Source organism: Ctenocephalides felis, unplaced genomic scaffold (genome assembly GCF_003426905.1).
Source record: "Ctenocephalides felis isolate EL2017-DRISC unplaced genomic scaffold, ASM342690v1 CF-g0.4_SCAFFOLD_01886, whole genome shotgun sequence".
NCBI lineage: Eukaryota > Metazoa > Arthropoda > Insecta > Siphonaptera > Pulicidae > Ctenocephalides > Ctenocephalides felis.
Genome location: NW_020538040.1, coordinates 28,546,292 through 28,563,802, shown reverse-complemented (window position 1 = coordinate 28,563,802; position 17,511 = coordinate 28,546,292). Strand labels below are relative to the sequence as shown.

The window sequence follows — 17,511 nt, the reverse complement described above, 5'->3', positions numbered from 1 at the left end:
CGTCTTCATATCTTTATTAATAAATAAATTAATACTTTTTTTCACTCGATTGTAATCGTATAACACAGAAAATTCAAATAAGATAATCATGTAATTCAATAATGTTTACTGATCTTAATAAGTAACAACATTCTTTTAACGTAGCAGAATACGACTGCTTATAAACCACATTTGCTTATTTTCCTAAACATTCATAAAAATCAAATCATCTTTTACGCAAAGCTTAGATTTATACATGAATATGAGATAGTACATAAAATTTATTATTTCCATGTACGTATATTGTTAAAATTGCCTATTCCGAGAATAACCCTCGGCTTACCTTACTCCCCTAGTCTTCGCGACCAAGATGAAATAATATATGTGCCATAAAACCGTTTTTACAACTGACATTAATATATTGAAAATTTATTCAAAACACAAGTGCCCTCACAAAGCGCTCCTTTCTTCGTAATCCATTTGTCTTCGCAACTTCGTGTGTCTTCTGTCCAGGGCCGGTAATTATGTGTCAACATTGTTGCGCCTGCTGAAAAATATGACTTATTTGTTTTAATTATCCCTAAGGATTTTATTTTCTTTTTTAAATAGATAACTCGAACCATTCTTATGAAACGCTGGAGGAAGATAGTTAAATTAATGAATTGTGATTGTACTTACCCTCTGTGTAATTAAATGAAATAGTTAAATTAAATAGTAGGGTAGGTCGGGGGACAAAGGACTTTGAGCAAATATATATTATATTGTGAAATCCAAACCAATCATATTACAACAAATAACACACATCAAACAAACCATTATCTGACTATATTCAGTACTACCAGCTACTCATCATTGTAGAAATGTGTTTTTTTGCTGTTTTTCAAAAATTAGATAACATTTCAAAAAAGTTGATACATTGAATTTCTAATAACACATGTGGCCCGTTTGATAACGTTTTTGTATATGAATAAAACTACTTACTACTTACATGTGCAAACATTCCAAAGTGTGGAGATGGCTACATATGTGATTAATGCAGGTTATTTTGAAATGTCCGGTACTAGGTGCCACTGTTTAAAATCATATTTTTTGTTACCAAAGTTTGATTGATAGTATTAATTACTTTTTAGCAAAGATTGCGGTTTTGTTAATTTAGTTTGATTTCTAACTTTGTTAACTAACATAAATCATAATTTAATAAACATTTCGTAAAATATTTTTTGATTTATTTATAAATAACCTTAGGTGTCCGCCACTAGGGGACTTCCCCCTACTTCAAAACCATTTGATATTTGACGTATGAGCCGACGTCTATTGTTTCATTTTAAATTGCGCTTCTACAAAAAATTTTAAAATTAAAAATGTAAATTTTCTATGCGGTTTTGAAATAATTTCTCACCTTTTGCACAATCTTGGGATTAGCACGAATTTTTCAAGATTAAGACTAGCCAAATCCGTTCAGCCATTTTAAAGCCTTATAATATCTAACATTTTACCTATACATATTACCTATAAAAAGATTATTTTAAACTAATATTGAAATTTTACATTTGTTTTCTCGTGCTCCGTGCCCCGTCTGTCATTTCCGTGTGTCTAATTTATATATGTATATATGTACCTACATATTTAGCAATTCATACGCCTCACAATTTTATTACCATCTTTTGCAATGGCTTATTATCTTATTATACCCCAATTAATCTTCCGCAGCATCCCGAGTGCATATTTTGTCCGTGCCTCCGCGCTCCGGAGCATCTGTTAGGTATTATAAATAAATTAACGACTGGCCAAATTTACTTTAAAGAACAACGCCCAAAGTAATTATATTGTGCATAAAATCAATAAAGCTACAATCATTAATCGAACATCGTACACGCACATCGATGTACGCGATGCCGAACATTATTTCCTTGCCCGGTGGTCTCTATAATTTGTTTTCGTAATAATACAACGGTTTTGTTCGGCGATATTTTTCTCTCGGGCCGATTTTGATTTTGGGCATTGTGACCGTGATGAAGCGTGAATCGAATTGAAATTCCTGATTATTTGTGATTTTATGCTTCAAGTTTATGATAGAATAATGAAAAATATCGTTTTGTATGATGTGCGTGAAGGATATGATTTTGAAATTGATTATGTGATTGGTGCTGATTATTTTTTAATATAATTAGATGGTAAATTTAATTTGATTTTATTACATTTTGAAATATAAATATTTAACATATATTATGTACATACATGAAATATACATTATTAACATATTTCCACGTGAAATGGCAATAATTACAGCTATGCTTGCTTATAAATACTTTTAATCAATATATTCAATGGCACGTCAACAATTTGTACGAAATGAGTATACGTAAACAATCGCATTATAGTAAAAATTGTCTAGAATTATTACTGATAGAGGATAGAGCGAGACTTGACTTGTGAAAATGACTATCACCAATATCTCTAAAACAAGTAATTTTAAGATCTTTTTAACAACAATATTTGAAAGTTGAGGGCAAAAGATATATAACGAACTATCACCTTGATTCTTACGACGCTGCTGTTGGGAGATACACGGCAATGTTTGAAAATCTATAACAAAAGTATTTTTTTTCGTTGTCAGATGTTTTGGTTGTGAGCACTGTTGTTTAGTTTACGAGACCTTAATATAATTTTTAAGTATGATTTATATAATTGCTTTATAAGATTTGTTGTTAATTTTAAGTTAGATCCTACAGTTTTTTTTATATAATGCCTATAAAACTAAGGACGTGGGAGGGGTAAGAAGGACCAGCTGAACCTTCACTCCGGCAAAGGTGTAAACCATGAAATATAGTAAGTTAAAAATTTTATTTTAATTTAAAAGAGATAAATTAAATAAATAGTTATTCCAACTCTGCTGATGAATATTTCTGATGAAATACAAGATCAAGGTTATATACAGTGTTATCTCTGTAAAAAATGTACCCATGAAATTTATATTTTGCGTTAGTAGAATAATGTACCTATTATTTTTTAAAATTTCTTTAAAATTAAAAATGAGACATTGGACCCAGATGTACCCATTGAACTCATTGAACCCATTGGTAAGAAAGACCAAGTGACAAATTTGTAAGAAACAGCAAAAAATTAATGATGAATTAGCTGGGAGTTTTACTGAACATAGTTAGATATTTGTTTGTTTGATTTCACAATATAATTGCTCAAAGCCAAATTAGACCTTTGTGTCTTGCCCTACTCTATGCAAATTACTCTATTTCTAATATCTCTAAAAACTAACCATTAAATTAACTCTTAATGATAAAGTAAAATGATCGCTATATTATTGAATGCGATTTATTTTTTTCTTGAGAATCATGTCCAGTGAATGACTATATATTGGAATTTATTACATATGAAGTTTTTATTTCCCTGTGATAATTAATACAATATTTGTACTCAAATTCATATTAATATGGTATTGTTAAGCCCGTGTGATGTATTAAATGTCACCAGCTTCTTGCCTTTCATTATCACTCCGTGTAATATTAATCACGTGAATATATTTTCTAGAAATATCCATGTGTGGTATTAAACACTGATTACAAATTTCGGTCCCTATTATTCAAACGCGGCAGTCATTATTCTATATTGTTAAAACAAAGAAGACAGAAGCTGCTTCTATATTATCATTTCATATGTCTCGCGTGCGGTCTTTGAAAGTAACTCAGATTACTTGGGAAGTAATATCTAAATCCTTTGTCGTGGGACTGAAAATGAATTAGTAACGGAGCCGGTGATTGGAATTCACCAATTAATAATTAAAATTAATCTATTTTGCGGTAAATTATACTAGCATTTTTATATGATATTTTTAATTTCTATTTTTCTTCACTAATCTGCATTAGATGATTGAAACAAATTTTTATATAGAATTCTTCTACATTTTTTAAGCTATAACAATTACACTATTATACAAATAACTTATTAGTTTTAATAAAAAAAAATATTATGCTAACTCTGCTTAAGAGTATTTCGAACAAAATACCAGATCAAGGGTATTTACAGTGTTATCTCCCTAAAAATGCACTCACATGCAATTCATATTTTGCTTTAGTTGCATAATGTAGGTATTATTTTGTAAAATTCTTTATAAATGAAAATAAGATGTTGCCCCTCTGTTTGTCCCCTAGCCGTTCCAATTTACCCCGACTGTGGGGTAAAAAGAACCGGGTTACAAAATTTTGAAAAACAGCGAAAACAACTGTTGTTGATGAAGTAGCTGCCAGTTTCACTTATGCTTTTATATTTCCGTTGTTTTTCAATTTATTTCACAGTTTTAAATATATTGACAATAATGAGCAAATTGATAAGTTTCTTTATAATATTTTTAACTGAAGAGGCAATATATATGGGTAAATTATTATGATAAAATAAAAATGTATATTTTTTTGGACTCTACTTCTTAATTAGAAATAACATAGTGTTACGATACAAATATTTTGAAATAAAAATAATAATTTTTAGTACATTTTTTAGTATCAAGGATATTTAACCTTCTCACAAAGTCGGTGTTTTTCTTATGAGTGTAACACTGCTGTACGAGTCAGCAAGTTGCCCAAGTTTTTATTTCCTAAAATATTTTAAGATTTTTCAATCATTGTCAATGTAAATATATTTAAAAATTAAGAATTAAAAACTATAATATCAAGTTAGAATTTTCAAAATTTACCTCATCGTTAGTGTGATAATATTGAATCAAAAATCGACATGCTGGACTAGGTTGTCAAGCGTATGTCGCTTATAATTGACCCTCGTAGCAAAACAGTTCAAATAGATACTATATAATTAGAATTATTTAATATTCTCTATCAGTTGTCCTTCCTAGATGTAAGTTTTGTTCTACCATATTTCTATCTGCCTGACTTACAATCCAAATTAGTAAAAGTGGTACGTCCACTATTTTGGCATTGACGTTCTGAAATATTCAGCATTTTCAGCATTTTTATATCGGTTTCTCTAGAAGTAACTATTTCTCCACTTTTGGTTACCTTTGATATTATAGACATCATCTGACGTTTTGTACTATTTATTAAGTTTTGTCGCATTTTTAGTTCAATAAATAAATGTAGACCGACTTCTTGAATTCTCTGGAAGCAACTATTTCTCTACATTTGGTTTCCTTTGATTTCACGTAATCTGACGTTTTGTATTCAATTTTTTTAACATTCTAACAATTATTTATTAACTTTCATCGCCTTCTTAGTATAATAATCAAATAAAGACCTCTTTCTTGAAATCTCTGAGAGTAACTATTTCTCTACATTTTGTTTGCTTTGATTTTCCAGAATTTGACATTTTGTATTCCATTTTTGTAACATTTTGACATTTATTTTCTAAATTTCGTCGCCTTTTTGGTCCAATAACCAAATGTACCCAAAACCAAATATGGTCCAATAACCAAACATACTGACAATTATTTATTAACTTTTGTTGCCTTTTTGGTCCAATGATTTAATGAAAACCACCATTTCGAATTCTCTGGGAGTAACTATTTTTGTATTTAATTTTTTTAAACATTTTGACAATTATATATTAACTTTTATCGCAGTCTTGATCCAATAAACAAATGAAGATCATATTATTGAATTTTGTCTCATCTTAAGTTTGTTCTAGCGTTTACCTTTGGAATCTGAGTTTCAGGCGATGAATTATTATTATTATCTTTAACAATATGTTCCACCAGCGCCCTGTCTGATGTCGAACGATTTTAGCCGGCGAGTAGACTCATATTAAGCAGGTTGTTAATTGCGGCATCGGGCTGTTCGGCTAATGGCTTCTTGTTTAATGGCCTGATTCGATAACGGCGGTCCGAAGTCTCGAAATACTCCTCCAATTACCAGCGCGACGTAAAACCATAAGTGCAACGGGCAACATCTAAGTACTCCTTGCCACAATAACTATTTTATGATTCATCTCCAACACCTACTACATAATTACTGCACTTGCCCTAAACTCGATTATAATACCTGTAACGACCCTATGCATAATTTTACAAGATAGTATAAATAATGCAGGTACGGTGTTATTTATGTTCTCAGAATAGGGTGTTAAATCGGAAGGTCTATAAACTAAATAATAAATGCTACCATCTTAAAAAATATAAATAATAGGAAACACTACTTTGACTATGCAAAAATATTGTGAATTTTATATCGAAAGGAAAAAACAACTACTGAGTTGTTTTTTCCAACATGCCGATGTAGTATACAATGTCCTTTTTTGGCGGACTATTGTAAATTCATTGAATTTACTGAATGTCCTTTATTGGACAGTTGTTAATAAAAGAGTTAATAAAAAAAATATTTTTTACAAAGCAAAATTATATGCATCAACGATTAGGTAATACATCAACCCAAAAATCATGCTGGACAAATATTGCAATTCTGAAAAGTATTTTGATATGTTCATAAACACAGTGTTTTTTATTATAGGAAAGGGAGGGGCACAAACGTCCAGTTGCACTTTGAGCAATTATATTGTGAAAACCAATTTTAACACAACGAATAACACACATCCAACAAACAACTATCTGACTATCTTCAGTAAAATGCCCAGCTATTTTATTATTGTAGAAATGTGTTTTTTGCTGTTTTTCAAAAATTTATCACCCGGTCCCATGGGAGGTGTAAAGTTGGATAGCCATGTGGCAAATAGAACCAATGTCTTAATTTTAATTTTAAGGGAATTTTACGAAATAATAGCTACATCATAGCAAAATAGCTTCATTATAGCAATAATAGCAAACGTTACATGGGTGCATTTTTTACAGAGATAACACTGTATATAAACTTGATCTCTTTGGTCGTCAGCAATATTCATCAACAGAGTTGAAATAACTATTTATTTATTTCTTATAAAAATGTTTTTTTTTTAACTTAATTTACGTTTTTAATTGCTATTTTTCATTGTTTACTCTTTCACCAGTTGTTTTTTTTCCCACTCATGTGCAATCTTTTATAGAGGATATATTTATAGAAAAAAACTGTTGAATTTAACGTATAAATAATAATACATTTTATATAACAATTGATTAACGTATACTTAATTATATTACGGTCTCGTAAACTAAACAGCAGTGCTCACAACAAAAAAACTAAGAACGAAATTAAATAGTTCTGTTATGGATTTTAAAACATTGCCATTTATCTCCTGATCGAGGTGATGGCTGGTTATACATCTTTTACTCTATCTCCTTCCTCTACCTTCAAATATTGTTGTTGAAAAATGCTTAATTTTACTACTTTATAATAATTACTACTATATTTTTTAATCATTATTTCTAGCTCTACTCTAGTTCATTATTTCTGAAATCTCTGAATATTTAAATGTGATTTTTTATCGTCTCGTCATTGTTTTTAATGCGTTGTGCTTTAAAGCACTCTTTCTACAATGCAATAAATCATATCAGTATTCACGTTTGATAAATGTGAAGATTAATTCACATCCGTGCTTCTGATCATGTGCTTAAAGCTTTTTTACATATCTGAAAGCTCTCTCTTTATAAACCGCTTAATTGATTACTCTACTGCCGAGTTATCATTTGTCGACATACTGAAACATAAATGGATAGGCTTATTTTGAAATGCATTATTTAAAAATTTTTGATAGCGGAAGACTTTACAGTTTTTATATGATTGACTTTATCTTTTAAAGTACATTTATAGAGTGTATTATTATTGAGTAAAAGAGTTTAAATAGTGATATGAAGTATAATGAAAAAAATGAATTTTATTTGAAGTTTAACTTCAATAGAAATATCTTTAATACTCTGATTTGAAATGGAATGAGAGAAATATTAGTGAATTTAATTGCTACTACATTGGCTAAAAAGAGTCATTTACTACAAATGCTGACCACATGGTACAATCAATAAGTAAGTATCCTATCTTCTACGAATCTCTTCATCTATTCATCAATTTTGGTCAAAATAACCATCTATGTTAGACCATATGATCCCTTCCCATAAGCGTATAGTCTGTAAGTAAATGATCGTACAAATAGATATATTTTCGAAGTCTCTGTCAAGAAAGACATTCATTTCAATTATCGTTTGTCCCCTAGCATTTTGTTCTCGAACAAACAATCGAACCAGTATATCGTTTCACAATTTTTCTGCAAGCTCAAGTAGATCTATCCGGAGAATGATTTATCTAAAAATACCTATTATTGCATTGGCTATTCCTAGTTTGATTGCAATGCCATGACTTTTATATTCCATCGACATATGCTCCCACTATTAATCATGAAAACTCACCTTCAGCAGAAGGAAATGGGAATTACAAATTTTCGCACAGAATATATCCATTTGCTTTACGCCGATGATGATATTTATTTAATAAGATGCAATTATGCATTAATATTTTATCGATATTTGGCATCAATAAGTGTTCTGTAAAGTCTTTATGAATGTAACATATTATAATCGTGATTGCATTCTCTTAACAGTTTTTTTAATATAATTTTTAACGATTGTAACGATTTAAATTTTCAATATTAATTCTATAGGTGAAATTATTTTAAAATGTTAAATTTAGATAGTTTCTCATAGCTTTTATTTTATATTAATAAGAAATAAAGAATTTCTTATTAATATTAATATATTTCTTCCATAATAATAGTATTTAATACAAAAAAAATGTAAAAAATATCGACCACGACGGGATTCGAACCCGCAATCTTCGGATCCGAAGTCCGACGCCTTATCCGTTGGGCCACATGGTCATATAAAAACCACCCCTCGGGTGGGAGGAAAATTTATTTATTACCATGGAAATAATTTGTAAAATTGAAATATTTAAATTAAAACAAAATTTTGGTGACAAATAAATTTTCCTCTGGCCAATGGGGTATTTTTCATATGACCATGTGGCCCAACGGACAAGGCGTCGGACTTCGGATCCGAAGATTGCGGGTTCGAATCCCGTCGTGGTCAATAATATTTTTCATTTTTTTTTCTCATTAAATATTTATTACTACGAACAAAATATTTCATTGCATCGAAAAGAGATAATGAAACAATCTAATTCAGAGAAAAAAAAATTAAAAAAAATAATAAAATTTATCACTAAACTAATTCAGGAATTTTAATATATTAACCTACTGCTTTTAGATATAACATTCCATTTTTTTTCATATGAAATTTTAGCTTTGAGCTTCATTTGAAATTTGAGCTTTGAGTTGTACAAGAACTTTTTGTTTATAAATAACCGATTGTAAATATTAAGTTAGCATTGACACTATTTATATAGTTTAGTAGAAAAGGTAGTGCTCTAGCTCTTGTTGGCGAATTTTGTTAGTTTTCCTTTAATTGTGCAAATTATGCATAATATTTCATCAATTTTTACAATCATTCAATTCATGTTGAATTTGGGGAGTGGTTTCAACCAGTTTGGTCCAGATCCTCTTTTTTAAAAAACATTTGAAAAAATATATGAAAATTAATAGAAATTGAATTGTAAATATGAAATGTAGAATTTAAAAATAGTTTATTTGAAATTAAGTATAATCAGAATTGTTGAATTGAATTTCAATAAAAATTAGTAATGAGAAGAAAGCAAAAAAGGATTAGAATTTGAGAAGATCAGAGTTAGAATAAAAAAAGAAAAATGAAGAAATCAGTTGCGAACGAGCTAATGATTAGATAGAATATGGTATAAATAAAAATAAAGATAGTAGAAGATAGTATAGAATATTTAGGTAAGATAGTGTATGATATAGAACATAAAAAATGTAATATTGGGGATAAATGCTCTAAGTAAACAAGTCCAAATTTTTTTAAGAAAAATAATAATAATTGTTTAATTAATAAGTTTGCGAATCGTCCGTGTATCCTCGTAGAATGTGGCCATATATCAGTGTTGCGTATGCATGACCCGTAGCGTTCGTAGAAGCTAGGTGTCTGGGCTGCCAAACGGAGTTGCGACTTCACATAAATCTTAGGGCGTGCCAACCGTAATAATGTCCGAACAAGGATAGCAGAACCGAGAAATGCATTGTCATTCCGAACACTTTATATTACAATTAGATCACAGAAACGAAAACGAAACGAAAATGAATAGATTCAATCCTTTCGAAGAAGAAATCAAGTAGTTGAACAAATTTAAAATGCTACTGATGTACGATTTTTTCACTGTAATGCTTTCAATCTATTTAAAATATTCTAAAGTATGCAAACGTTTATAAAGAAATATATATGCTTTTAGTTATTTTTTTTAAATATTTTTGAAAGCAAGAAAGTGTGAAAAGTAGATAATAAATCAAACTCAAATACTTCGAATCACGTATTTGTTGTAAATCGTATTTCTAATTTTCAAAAGACATTGATAAAATTTAATATAAAGAAAATATTGTCGGCCGCGACGGGATTCGAACCCGCAATCTTCGGATCCGAAGTCCGGCGCCTTATCCGTTTGGCCACACGACCTTAGAAAAACCACCCCATTGGCGGGAGGAAAATTTATTTATTACTATGGAAATAATATATGAAATATAAATATTTAAATTAAAACAAAATTCAAGTGCCAAATCAATTTTCCTCCCAAAAATGGGGTAGTTTCTACATGGCCGTGTGGCCCAACGGATAAGGCGTCGGACTTCGGATCCGAAGATTGCGGGTTCGAATCCCGTCATGGTCGATAATTTTTTCCATTTTTTATATATTAAATACTTTTATTATTAACAAAATATTCGTTCGTATTATAAGAAATAAAAATGAGACTATATAATTCAGAGGAAAAACGAAATTGAAAAGAAAATTAATATTCATCACTAAACCTATTCAGAAATTTATAATATATAAAACGTACGAAATGCACTGCCAAAAATGTCATTATTAGATTTTACTCGAAAATTTTCTATTGTAAAATTATCAAGTATATTACCATTTTCCAACACGCTTTAATACATTTTTCTTTAAGGTTTTTCAAAATCCACCAATTTTAAAGATTTGAATTCATAGTTAAAAAAAAAGTCTTAATTCTTGAAAATTTACTATTGTTTTTGACTGTGGTCCTAGAAATATTACTTTCGACAACGGAGCTAAAGTTTAAATGAACAAAAATAATAAAAATTAACCACAGTAACTGAAAAATGGTCACAATTTCATCAAAGCTCTAGGTTGCACTTGAAAGCTCTTAATTTTCAAGCAACTTGAGATAATTTTTTCGGACACTCACGATCAATTCTATTACCCCATTTCGGCTTGACATTGAGTTCTGGAACATCCTTTATACTTTTATTTATTCAATATATATGTAAAATATTTTAAGTATACCTATTCTTCTTGTTTAATTTCAGAACTTATATGAATGTTAAAATGTTTTTGCTTTCATTCAAAGATTTTTATTTATAATTCAAATTTCACTGTTAACATGTTATGGATTTTTTTTTCTTTATTTCACACAATTAAAAACTAAGTATTTAATTTAATATAATTTTGAGAAAAAAAAACAATTATGCCATTGTATAAAAATTTAGAAAAATGCAGCATCTATCAGGGCTTTTCAGTTACTACATTACGCACTATTTTGAACATTAATCAAATCTTGTTTACTAACTAGTATTTTATTACTTATTTAAATATAAATATATATAAGTGTGTCTTGCCAGGATCAGCAATAATAAATGTTTTCTAACATGTAGCATTTGGAATTACATTGTATATTATAAATAGTTTATTAATACTAATATAATGAAAAGAGAGGAGACTGCTGGAAACAGATTTGCCAAATGGAGAATAAGCAATTTGTCGACATATGCGGTCTTCTTGGAAAAATGTTTTGGTATTATTTCTTTTTTCTATGCAGACCGCAAAAGTTGATAATTAGCACAAATCTACAAGAAGGCGAGGAACGTACAGAGGAAGGTATATCTATTAGTGTCTTGTTTGTATATTGATAATATATAATATTGTATCTATTGTGAAAACATTTATGTACTCGTCGAAAATCCAAATTTATTAACAGTGGGTGAAAATACACCCTTCGAGATGTTCATGTGCAATATGCTTAAAACACAAGAGTTATTTGGGTGTCAAGCCAAGTAATGTATCTATTATAAATTAATGTTGAGATGAAGCATTTATGCAGAGCAGAAGTTACACATATTCTCAATATGTAGTTCTGTAGTGTAAACGAAATATCATATTAAAATCTAATATGTTTTGCGAGAAAAATTGCAAAAGATTTTTAATTAAAAGATCATTACAAAAAATAATATCATTCTGGTATATTCCTATCAGACTAATGAGTATTATTTATACCATTTGTATTCCAGATTTATTTATTTTAATGTATTGATAATGTGATTCTTTGAAACAACAAATGTCGAAGTTAATGAGATTTTCTACTGCATGTAGATTTTTTTTTATATATGAAGGTATCAGCTCAACATATTCTTAAAGTAGCACATACTTGTAGGAGGAATTGTATAGCTATTAATCACTACTTACGATATTTGTCGTAAAATTTTTGTTGATGAGCACAATATTAAAAATTATTTAGGAGCAATAATACCTTTTATCATAAATAAGTTCATCGTTTAATGAACTATATGACTTTCCATTTCCTCCATTTTTTTCTAATACTAATGTTTCTTGTGACGTTCTTATATTTCTGGGCCAATTTTGCTGTTTTTATACAACATACTACCAAATACTATTATGTCATGTATTTGCTGCCGTTTCATACATAAAATGCAACTTCACTCATATGTTATCAAGCCATATCTCAAAAATGCAGTTTTGATAACATGTTTTTTCGACATTTCTAGATTTGTTTTCTGTCGATAACGCCTGACTGCACAGCAATCACATAGGATTCTGAAAGTTTTTAGTATTACTTTATATGAAAATTGCTACATAACATAGTCTTGCCATACATTGGTTTATTTTACGGCGGAATCGGCCCCTTAATTTTTGTGCTTTGTGATGAATATTTTTCTTCAATTGGGAAATATTCAAACTAATTGGCTAATTGTTCTGAATCATTGAGTTTTATATTATATAGTTAGTTTTATAAAGCATCCACAATGTTGGTTGTTTTTGCAAATTTTGAGAAGTGCAACCCTCGGAAGTACTAAAATTGGACGAATAGGTCGCGCCTTAAGGTTCCAACGCAGTGCTAGTTAATGGTGTAATACCTCGTACTAATGAATATGTGGCAACGTGCCCGCCGAATTGTCTCTAATTTCCACCCATATTTAATATGGGAACCAATGACGAAAATATGCGACAACATGCCAATTTAATTTTATAACTATTTAATCTGATTTAATTTGATATCAATTGCTCTCTTTTTCAGAGATGTCTATGTAGTGATGAGTTTACTTATTAAAGCATCGGTTATTTTAAAATATGTCTACATTTCAGAATCCGTTTATGGTTATTTAATGTTAAGTTAATAATGATTAACTATATAATCAATTATACATTCATTTTTTTAAGCTAATATATATTCAATATACGATCGTATAATATTTCGTAGGAAGGATTTTCATCTTATGTGTCTCTACCCAAATCAAGAAATAAAGCAAACCTTTTATTACTAAAATTACTATAAATTATTTATCTTAAATCTAATAATTTTTTTGTTTGCTTTAATAAATTAGTCGATTTATCATAATTTTCATTGCGTTGATTTTATCTTTAAAAAATTAACTATTCTGCTTGAATTGAAGCAAATTATTATGTTTGATCGATTCGATTATTTAAAATTGTATTAATTGTTTTGGTAATTTTATTTTAAATTCAAAATTAAATTAAACTGTAAGTAGTTTAGGCGTCGGACTTGGTGTCGGGTTCGAATCCTGTTGCGGTCAATATTTTTTTAAAAAATTATGAATATATGTCGCGGTCGATATTTTTTTAACAAACTATTATGAACAAAATATTATTAATTTTTCCTCCCACCCGAGGGGTAGTTTTATATGACCATGTGGCCCAACGGATAAGGCGTCGGACTTCGGATCCGAAGATTGCGGGTTCGAATCCCGTCGTGGTCGATATTTTTTTTTACTAATTTTTGTTTTTATCTTGAATACTATGATTATGAACAAATAATTGCAATATATTTCAATAGTTAATATTCAAATGAAGAAATATTATAGCTAAACTCTTATTACTATAAATTACTTATCTTTGACATTTTATTTGTTTTAAAGGATTGGTCGATTTATCATAATTTTCATACAAAACGAAAATTTCGTTGATTTTATGTTAAAAAAATCACTATATTGCTTGAATTGAAGCGAAGCATTATGTTCGGTTATTTAAAATTGTAATAATTGTTTTGGTGATACGAATTTAAAACAGTCAAAATTAAATTAAACTGAAAATAGTTTAGGCGTCGGACTTGGTGTTTTGTAGATTGCGGGTTCGAATCCTGTTACGGTCAATATTTTTTTTTCAATTATGAATATATGTCGCGGTCGATATTTTTTAACAAATTATTATGAACAAAATATTAATAAATTTTCCTCCCACCCGAGGGGTGGTTTTTATATGACCATGTGGCCCAACGGATAAGGCGTCGGACTTCGAATCCGAAGATTGCGGGTTCGAATCCCGTCGTGGTCGGTATTTTTTTTAAATTTTTGTTTTTATATTGAATACTATGATTATGAACAAATAATTGCAATGTATTTCAATAGTTAATACTCAAAATGTAGTAACCCTCAGGAAGGAATTCCACCTTATGTAATTCGACCCGAATTAAAAAATATATAAGTATAAAATATTTATCTTTTTCAAAATATTTCTTTTTCTATATATATCAGCGAAGTATTGTTTCTTGCAAGTGCGAAGTGAATATATTAGGTTGAATTTACTTAACTTTAATTAAAAAAACATAGTTAGAAAAATAAGCTGTTTCATTCAAGTTATCTGTGCCTTTTGTGCACAAAACTGTTCCAGAATAAAAATGTATTATACTACTTATTTTCTTTTACTTGATTTATTACCTTACAAGGAGGGTGTCGTCAAGTAGCATAAGAGTCAAGTAGCATGTCTTCTTTATCCCACCAGCGCTCGCACTATCTCGGATTCCGCCATGTAACAAATCTAGGGGGTGTAAGTTACGTACAGAAGCGAGCATATGATTATTAATATTCACTATGTTTGTAGCAACACTCGGGCATTAATATATTTCTGGAGATGTGCACTATTAGCATGCGCTGCCGACACCGCCGGCACCGCCGGCACCGCCAGCACCGCCGTTTGTGAATTTTGTACAAGTGTTGCTTTCGCAAATGCGATTCAATGCAGGAAGCTCGAGTTATATATAAATGATTTCCTAAATATGGAATATTTGAACCGAATGTGTAATGCGGAGCTGTGATCAAGTATTAATTGCTGAACGTGTTAGGAGATTACACTATTTCTCAATCTGGAAGTTACTGGTGGTGTTCTAGTGGACAATGTTATGATGTTGCTTGGGTTGAGTCCTGTGGAAAAAAAATGTAATTCTTCTGAAATAATATTTGCTTATTCATTATTGATTGAACTAGAAAGTGAGGATATTGACTGAGAATGCGATGCTAAAAATAGTGATCTTATATTAAAGAGTTTGTTTACTTATCTGTTTCGGATCGACTCAGAGTAATCATAACATCGGAAGCTTCTACATCAAATATTATCCTGACATTTTTAATTTTCCAAACAATTTTTGGGAAAGACAACAATTTGATATATTTTTATTTAATACATTGAATTCGATTTGAAATTGCCATAGTTATTTTTGGACTTAAATATTATTATCAAAAATTCGTCAAAGGCATCGTAAAAAGTTTTTTGCCAGATGGTAGCCTCTGTGTTATCAGCATGCACATTTTTTTTAATATAAATTTGGGTCTAAATTTATTCATACATATGCTTTCATCTTTTTACATATAAATTTTATATTAGATATTAGAGGAATAATTATACAGATTAGAGCAATAATGATTTTTTAGTTCAATATTGAATTAAATGAAGAGCATTCAATTACCTTTATTGAGCAATTTATGATGTTATTAAAGATATTATTTATAATCCAGCTTTTTATATTGGTAAACTTTTATGTGGAGTACGAAGAATCAGCTGTAGCCAAGTTTTTTTTTTCATTTTTGATACTGCTTTTTTCAGAAGTTTTTAAAATATTATGTAATCCAATGGATATATGTACGTAAGACTCAATTATTTGCAGTTGCTCTAAATGAAGAAATAATTTCAAGACATTAAATTATCAAACATTCTTCATTGTATTTTCATTTTATTATATCTTTGCCTTTCTTATTTTCAAAAATCGTTGAAAATGGTCAAATTGTTATTTGCTTAGATTTAGTGACATCTCTCTAAAATTAAATTTAAACATTGTACCTGTTTTCTCCTGGCTGTTCCACTTTACCCCGCAAATGGGATAAAATAGACCAGAGTGACAAGTTTTTGAAAAACAGCACAAAAACACATTTCTACAATCATGAATTAGCTAGGAGTCTTACTGAACATAGTCACATAGTTGTTTGATTGATATATGTTATTGGTTGTGATATAATTGGTTTGGTTTTCGCAATATAACTACTCAAACCAAATTGGACCTTTGTGCTTTGACCTACTCTATGCTAATGTCTGTTTTTATAAAATACTTGCCTTGTCAATTATATTATATATATATATATATATATATATATATATATAATATCTCAAAAATATTTGGTTTTTCATACTTTGTTTCTTCTATTTCAGGTATGTCAGCATGAACGACGCTATATTCTTCCAGTATGTTATTTTTGAGTTTATGATACGTGCAGGTAATAAATTTTTATATTTGAATAAAAATGAAAGATAAACTACGTTCGTAATATTACTAACAAAAAAATAATAGAGAAAATGTTACATTTTCATTACAAAAAAGGCAATTTAAATGATATGTCTTATTATTTCATTCAATTTATTTTCGAGATGACGGCGGAGAATGTTGAATAGTTCTGATGTAGGTTGAGATACGTGATCCACTTTATATAGAAATTTTTATACTCCGGTCCCAGGGTCAGGAATTTGGTAACTTCTATATTTTATGAGTATTCTATTGTGTACATATCATATATAATAGAGAGTATATATTATATATAGATATGCTTTAGCTCAAATAAAAAATAGATTAAAATGCTAAGTAAAGTGCATCAAAGTCAACTGTTTACTCCTAAATATCATTTATAACTATTTATCAAATTCAAATTTATTTCATATTTCGAACCATAAATACTGAAATTACTAATAACAAGGAAAGTGCTTCTCATACAATTATTGGATTTCATCTTAAAAAATATGTATTTTTCGTCATTGCTCCACCAGATTTTTGCCATATTTATGTCTTCTTGAATATTCTTCAACTGATAAAATTCAAGTTATTGACTATCTTACAACTCCTAATATAACTATAGTATTTTTTAAAGAATAAAGAGTTTGGGCTTGTTTCCATAAAGATTTGGCTCCATCCAGGTATTTAAATGATTTTGATGTCA

The 17,511-nt window shown here is 29.2% G+C and overlaps 6 non-coding genes across 6 annotated transcripts; 4 read left to right on the top strand and 2 right to left on the bottom strand.

Annotated features, from left to right (window-relative positions):
- Positions 1–8,663: 8,663 nt before the first annotated feature.
- Trnar-ucg lies at positions 8,664–8,736 on the bottom strand. Its single transcript has one exon. It is a non-coding gene; the product is annotated as a tRNA-Arg (tRNA).
- A 138-nt stretch (positions 8,737–8,874) lies between these two features.
- On the top strand, positions 8,875–8,947 carry Trnar-ucg. The gene has a single exon. It is a non-coding gene; the product is annotated as a tRNA-Arg (tRNA).
- A 1,418-nt stretch (positions 8,948–10,365) lies between these two features.
- Trnar-ucg lies at positions 10,366–10,438 on the bottom strand. The gene has a single exon. It is a non-coding gene; the product is annotated as a tRNA-Arg (tRNA).
- A 138-nt stretch (positions 10,439–10,576) lies between these two features.
- On the top strand, positions 10,577–10,649 carry Trnar-ucg. Its single transcript has one exon. It is a non-coding gene; the product is annotated as a tRNA-Arg (tRNA).
- Positions 10,650–13,940: 3,291 nt separating this feature from the next.
- On the top strand, positions 13,941–14,013 carry Trnar-ucg. Its single transcript has one exon. It is a non-coding gene; the product is annotated as a tRNA-Arg (tRNA).
- Positions 14,014–14,514: 501 nt separating this feature from the next.
- On the top strand, positions 14,515–14,587 carry Trnar-ucg. Its single transcript has one exon. It is a non-coding gene; the product is annotated as a tRNA-Arg (tRNA).
- Positions 14,588–17,511: the final 2,924 nt, after the last annotated feature.